At 39.5% G+C, this 7,740-nt stretch overlaps 1 long non-coding RNA gene across 1 annotated transcript; it reads left to right on the top strand.

Annotated features, from left to right (window-relative positions):
• Positions 1-2,112: 2,112 nt before the first annotated feature.
• Positions 2,113-5,521, top strand: LOC146675098 (uncharacterized). Its single transcript, XR_014910247.1, has 3 exons — positions 2,113-2,217; positions 2,472-2,531; positions 5,218-5,521. It is a non-coding gene; the product is annotated as an uncharacterized LOC146675098 (long non-coding RNA).
• Positions 5,522-7,740: the final 2,219 nt, after the last annotated feature.

The raw sequence follows: 7,740 nt of genomic DNA on the forward strand, positions 1-7,740 counted from the left end.
ATAAAATCAAGCATGGAGCCATAAATTCTGCCTTTACCAACATTTATGAAAGAATAGGTTGTTCCAAAGTGCTTTATTCACTTAAAGGTACTGTAATCAGATGCCACCTTTGTATCCGCTTTTATTAATACTATTTTGATGTTTTAGTAATTAAGAGTTTTGTTTTAGTAATTAAGAATGAACTCTACTATGCCATGTGACTACAGACAGAGAACCCCCCCCCACACACACACACACACAAAACATGTTGCACGGGACAAATACAACTTTTTGTACATGTGGTAATATGCAGAGTCCACTTACACAGTGTCCAAGAACTGTCATTATAACGGCAATAATGTAAACATTGACACAACAACTTAACTTTGACAACAAAATTTACAGCTTTTTGAAAGTTATATATGGTGTTTATAGTGCATGCACGGGCCAGTTAGAACAAAAGACATGGTGAGAAATGTGCTAAAGCATTTGAATAAAACAACTATATAAGGGTAGACTTAATATTATGGTATGTATTATTTCTTACAAAATACTGCTCTTTTGTTTCTTTGAATCTAGACAGTTGTGTAAATTTACAACATATACTACATGTAAATGACTTTATAGCAACCAGTTAGAGAAGATATGCACCAAAGGACGGTGATATTACAAAGCATGCAAATAAATATATCAATTTAATAAATAAAACTCTTATATTTTCTTATAGAAATGAAGGGCAAATTTGTAAAGGCTTTCTCAGCATTTTGCAACTTTAAGAGGCATGTAAGGAGTACAGGTTCCCTCTCTGTGTCTGCTGCCCATCCTCTCGTTATTCTGTATATTTAAGTCCTCAGTTTGCCTCAGTTTCCTCGTCACATCATCAGTCTTCATGTTAGTACTTCTCTCATGTCCACCTATGGTCTGTGCACCATGTTTTGCTTCCTAGTGTCTAGTTACCGTACAACAAGTTTAGTGTTTTGTATTTTAGTTTGTAATTCTCAGCAATAAATCTGCTTAAGTTTACATTTTGTCTCTGGAGTCCTGCCAGATGTTTAAATTATCTTTGGTTTGTGACTGCTTTTGTATTCACAATCATTAAAGAACTATACTATTTGTATCACACCCTCTTTTCCCACCTCACAGCCGCACAGCAAAGCTTGTTTAACATATTTTCTCTTAACCTGAGGGCATTAATGGAGAGGTAATTTCTGAAAATTCTGGTTTCACAAGCTCTCCTCCAAATGTCAAATCTAATAAGACTTCCCATCTAAATTATTCTGTTAGCCAAAAACAGACTGGACATAATGAAACTTTTTTTAAAAAGCGTGGATAATTGAGAAAGTACATGTTAAGCTGGACCAGTATTCTTATTTTTTGTTCTTTCTGTGTTTGTTCTTCAGTTACATTCTAATTTAATAAATATCGGAGAACAGTTACATATCAATATATCATCATTTTTTATTGTTGAGCAGATCCGGAAAAGAGGGATGATGAGCTTTTGCAAAGCTTCCATCTCTTGGCTCAGAAAAAAAAGTGAACATGACTGAACCAATCACATCAGAGGATTCAAATGATACTAAAACATCATGTTCAACTGTAATCAGCTCAATACAGTAAACAGAGGTGTGATATTGAATGAACAAAAGTAATGTGGTAGAAAATGTATTGCTGAGCCAACTTTTGAAAGAAATTGTTCTTACACAACTCTAGAAACAATATTAGAACTGAAATATGAACATTCAATATTTTTCACTTTATAGAGTGAAAGAAAAGTACACAGATGTCCCATTTGTTACATATTTTATTTACATATTTTATTTTCGTACTAGTTTTGTAGTAACTTCGTAACTTTACAGAAACTCCTTTTTACCTCAGTAGAAATCTATTTGTTTGTCTGCCATGACATCAATGACTAACTTATGTCTCAAGGGAAAACAAAGGGAGAGGCTCTTATCCTGAGGCAAGAAACTGTAAGGTTGACAGTTGAGAAACTTGTGAATCCTATGACGTAACATTCTTCATCATCAAGATCTCACAACCTCGTCTATCATTTCTCACATACGTCATTAGCCCTCACGCTTCTGAAATATATAAGGCCACGAGAGGTGTGAACATATGATTAAAAGAGTTGAAGAGCAAAGAGTTGTGAATTGCACTGTTGTGAGACAAAAAAATTGGAAACCATCTACAGAAGACAAAAAGGACAATTGATACATTTTTCATCTGATCTCAATTTTGGTAAGTGCAATGAAATATAAATTTTATTTAATGTTAATATGACTATTTTGTATTTTAGCTTGTTAAACAAAGTAATTATTATATCTATATTATTTTAAAATTCTGATTCATATTTTTTCATTAAGATATATAATGATGAGTACAGTAAATAAGTCTTGCATTTTTGTGAAATTCTATTTTACTTTTTAAGTAGTGTTTTGGGGTTTTAACTTTTTTTTTAATACATATACACTTGCCATCTGTGTCTTTTACAGAGTTAACTGATTAAACAATGGGTGTTGGACTGATAATATCAACGTTCTTGTTTCTAACAGGTGAGCTAAGTGGTGCTAAACTTACTGTTGATAAAGGAATTATGAACTGCTTTATCATAGCAAAGTATACATCATAAATAATTGCTACAGACAATACGTAGACTGCATTAAAGTTGAATGTTATAGTACTTTTTATGGTTAGGCACTTGAGTACAATTAATCTAGGTAAGCTCTACCTAGTAAGATGTCTTCAAAAAATGGGTTTAGTAAAAATTTGAGTTTGGTATAGCTGAGATGAGGATGATTTACATGACTTTTGACAATTTTTCTTTAAAGAAAAAAAATGTAGTTTCTCTCTGAATCTTTCTCTCTTGGCTGTGAAGCATGTGATTACACAGGTCTGCAACTGCATAAGATTTTAGAGTGTTTCTTATAGATTTTTACTCATTGAAACTGGGAAAAATGTTTTAAAAATTCCATCTCATCAGGTTTTCTTGCAAATCTCATGTTTTTAGTTTAAATGTACAATTTCCCTTTTTAGACTGAAATCTGGTATCCTGTACTTTAGTCAAACAACCATATCCAATGATGTCTTACATTAATTTAATGTTTGTAAGAACGAGACTCAAGATAAATATTTCTCATAATAAATCTCACAGCACACATGGGGCATTCCATTTAAAATCATTCAGTTCTGAAAAAGGTTAAAAGGTCATATCATAATCAGCTTTTATACAGCCTTAACATATTCAAAGAAACAATGCAAAAATGACCTTTGAAATTATTGGATTTACCAGAACTTGAAATGACAAGATTAGGCTGGAATTTTGCGCTTGTTAATAAATGATATTCTTGTCCAATATTTGAGCCCTCACAACTAGAACTAGATTGCAAATATTTATAACATGAGAAAAAATATCATTGTCAGTGTCAAAAATGATTATATTAGAAGATTATTTGACACAGAAGGATTAACAGGTAAAGACTGACCTCTATCACAATATGAATAGAAGTGAGACCTTTCAAGTGCTATAATTCATTTTTGCCAGCCATGTATGTCACATGGGGATATGATCCTTAAAAATTTACCCAAACTTCACTTTATAAAGCTTTCCTCAGTGAATTATCATAAAATTTATTTTCTTCTTTATGAATCTTTTTTTAATCTGCTGCATATAAAACAACCACTCAAAAAAAGGGAACAAACATTGAAAAATTGAGCTAAAAAGCAAGAAAAAAAAGACAGCAAGCTTAAATACTGGCTAATCATGCCATTTCAGACACACATGAGTAGCAAACAATTACATATAAAAGAAAGACTCAAAGGACAAACACAGTGGTTTAGAAGAATTACCGTAATTGTCGGGCTATAAGCCGCTACTTTTTGCACAAGCTTTGAACCCTGCGGCTTTTAGTCAGGTGCGGCTTTTCTATGGATTTTCCATGATTTTTGTGATATCGTAAGACGATTTGTTTTGTTTGTTCTGCTGTTGTACGGCACTACGTTGCCTGGCGGAAGGATCGGGGTTCAAGAGTGGTATGTTAGTCACATGTCCGTCCGCCAGGCAACGTAGTGCCGTACGAAGTAGCGCGAAAAACAAACTTCAAAGTAGCGCTACGCATTCAGCGGGAGGCGTGGATGACGAGCGGCGATAAACTTGCGAAAAGCAAGTTATGCCCAACTCCACCGGTGGATTCTGACAGCGTGGAAAAGTGCGAAAACATCCACGATCACCAACGGATTTTGAAGGGCTGGACTGCTGCATGATGGAGAGGAGGACACCGCCACGGCCCTTCTGAGGGTGTTCGACTCTGACACTGACAACGAGGATTTCTTTGGTTTTGAAAGTGACAACGAAGGAGAGAAGCGGAGAGTGGATGACGAAGCCATCCTGAGCCTGTTCGTTTCCGGCATTGGAGGAGAGGACTTTGGTGGTTTTAGAGCGCAGGAAGAAGAGAAAGATGGTGAATGACTGACTTTTCTTCTTGTTAAAGCCGTGTCACTGCACCTGAGCCTAAAAGGTAGTCCGAATCTATTTTTCTGGTGTGCTGTAGGTTACTGTTATGTACTACATGTGCAAATATGTACCCATAACTTGTTTTTCAAAATATTAATAAAAGGGGTGTGTCTCCAAACAGCCATCTCTTTCCTGACAATTCCCTTTGTGCATATTCTCTTACATATGATAAGTCAATATTGAAACACCTGCGGCTTTTAGTCAGGTGCGGCTAATGTATGTACAAAACAGGATTTTCCCCTGATTTTAGCTTGTGCGGCTAATATTCAGGTGCGCTTTGTAGTCCGGGAAATACGGTACTCCAGTTACCCCACGATTTAGAAATCATCTGTGTACACCAGTCAGCTCTTTTTATGATTACAAAGGTTGCATCGCAAGACACAAGTTTTGCTTTTCATGACAGCAGAACTAAGTCACCTCCCAGTACTGATAAACAAGAAAAAGCAGTGAATTAATTTTATTAAATATATCAATGAATGCAATATCTTTTAACGAAACCTAAATGATTATAAGCACGTATGGGGGAAAAAAAGATAATTTGGGGGAGATTACTTTAGATTGATTGCAATTTATATCAAAAACATAAAAAGGTGAAAAAATTGGGTAAACTGTTGGAGCATTGGATTGAAGACACTGAACTTGTTTTAAGGTAGAGATGGACGGTAGAGATTCATGTGGTTTATGTTTGTCATAACAACATCATATTAATGTCATAACAACATCACCAGCTACAACAACCACTACAGCAGCTACAACTACTACCACGCCAGTTACAACATCGACAACATCAGCTCCAACGACTACCACAGCTGCTGCAACTACCACCACAGCTGCTACAACAAGTACCACAGCAGCACCAACAACTACTACAGCAGCTCAAACCACTACAGCAGCTACAACTGCTACCACACCAGTTACAACATTGACAACACCAGCTCCAACGACCACTACAGCTGCTGCAACTACTGCAACAGCAGCTACAACAACTCCTACAGCAACTCAAACCACTGCAGCATCAACGACGACAGTATCAGCTTCAACAACTACCACAGCAGCTCAAACCACTACAGCAGCTACAACTGCTACCACGCCAGGTACAACATCGACAGCATCAACTGTAACAACAACCACAGCCGCTGGAACTACTGCAACACCAGCTCCAACAACAACTACGTCAGCTACAACAAGTACCACAGCGACACCAACAACTACTACAGCAGCTCAAACCACTACAGCAGCTACAACTGCTACCACAACATCGACAACATCAGCTCCAACGACCACCACAGCCGCTGGAACTACCACCACAGCTGCTACAACAAGTACCACAGCGGCACCAACAACTACTACAGCAGCTCAAACCACTACAGCAGCTACAACTACTACCACACCAGTTACAACATCGACAACATCAGCTCCAACGACTACCACAGCTGCTGCAACCACCACCACAGCTGCTACAACAAGTACCACAGCAGCACCAACAACTACTACAGCAGCTCAAACCACTACAGCAGCTACAACTGCTACCACACCAGTTACAACATTGACAACATCAGCTCCAACGACCACTACAGCTGCTGCAACTACTGCAACACCAGCTACAACAACTCCTACAGCAACTCAAACCACTGCAGCATCAACGACGACAGTATCAGCTTCAACAACTACCACAGCGGCACCAACAACTACTACAGCAGCTCAAACCACTACAGCAGCTACAACTGCTACCACGCCAGTTACAACATCGACAACATCAGCTCCAACGACCACCACAGCTTCAGCAACTACCACCACAGCTGCTACAACAACTACCACAGCGGCACCAAAAACTACTACAGCAGCTCTAACAACTACTACAGCAGCTCAAACCACTACAGCAGCTACAACTGCTACCACACCAGTTACAACATCGACAACATCAGCTCCAATGACTACCACAGCTGCTGCAACCACCACCACAGCTGCTACAACAAGTACCACAGCAGCACCAACAACTACTACAGCAGCTCTAACAGCTACTACAGCAGCTCAAACCACTACTACAGCAGCTACAACTGCTACCACGCCAGGTACAACATCGACAGCATCAACTGTAACAACAACCACAGCCGCTGGAACTACTGCAACACCAGCTACAACAACCACTACAGCAGCTACAACAAGTACCACAGCGACACCAACAACTACTACAGCCGCTCAAACCACTACAGCAGCTACAACTGCTACCACACCAGTTACAACATTGGCAACATCAGCTCCAATGACCACCACAGCTGCTGCAACTACTGCAACACCAGCTACAACAACTACTACAGCAGCTCAAACCACTACAGCAGCTACAACTGCTACCACACCAGTTACAACATCGACAACATCAGCTCCAACGACCACCACAGCCGCTGGAACTGCCACCACAGCTGCTACAACAAGTACCACAGCGGCACCAACAACTACTACAGCAGCTCAAACCACTACAGCAGCTACAACTGCTACCACACCAGTTACAACATCGACAACATCAGCTCCAACGACTACTACAGCCGCTGGAACTACTGCAACACCAGCTACAACAACCACTATAGCCACTGGAACTACTGCAACACCAGCTCCAACAACAACTACATCAGCTACAACAAGTACCACAGCGGCACCAACAACTACTACAGCAGCTCAAACCACTACAGCAGCTACAACTGCTACCACACCAGTTACAACATCGACAACATCAGCTCCAACGACCACCACAGCTGCTGCAACTACCGCCACAGCTGCTACAACAAGTACCACAGCGGCACCAACAACTACTACGGCAGCTCAAACCACCACAGCAGCTTCAGCTACTACCACGCCAGCTACAACAATTACTACAGCATCTACAACAATCACTACACTAGCTACAACATCGACAATAGCTGGTCCAACAACCACCACAGCACTTTCCACAACAATATCATCAGCTCCTACAACTACTAGATCAGCTCAAACAACGACCACAGCAGATGCTTCTGCAACAACTAACCCTAACCCTGCACCCACAAATACAACTGCTCCAACAACCACCAGAACAGCTGCAACAACAACATCTGCTCAAACAATCACCACTGCAGCTCCAATAATAATCTCATCTGCAACTATTGCAACTGCTACAGCAACCACGACAAGAAGTCCAGCTCTTACCACAATTGCTCCGATAACTATCACAGCAGCTTCAACAACTTCCACTCTCAGTTCAATAAGTACAACAACAG

Source organism: Rhamphochromis longiceps, linkage group LG3, assembly GCF_057381845.1.
Source record: "Rhamphochromis longiceps isolate RC_006_pf linkage group LG3, R_longiceps_female_GT1.1, whole genome shotgun sequence".
Taxonomy (NCBI): domain Eukaryota; kingdom Metazoa; phylum Chordata; class Actinopteri; order Cichliformes; family Cichlidae; genus Rhamphochromis; species Rhamphochromis longiceps.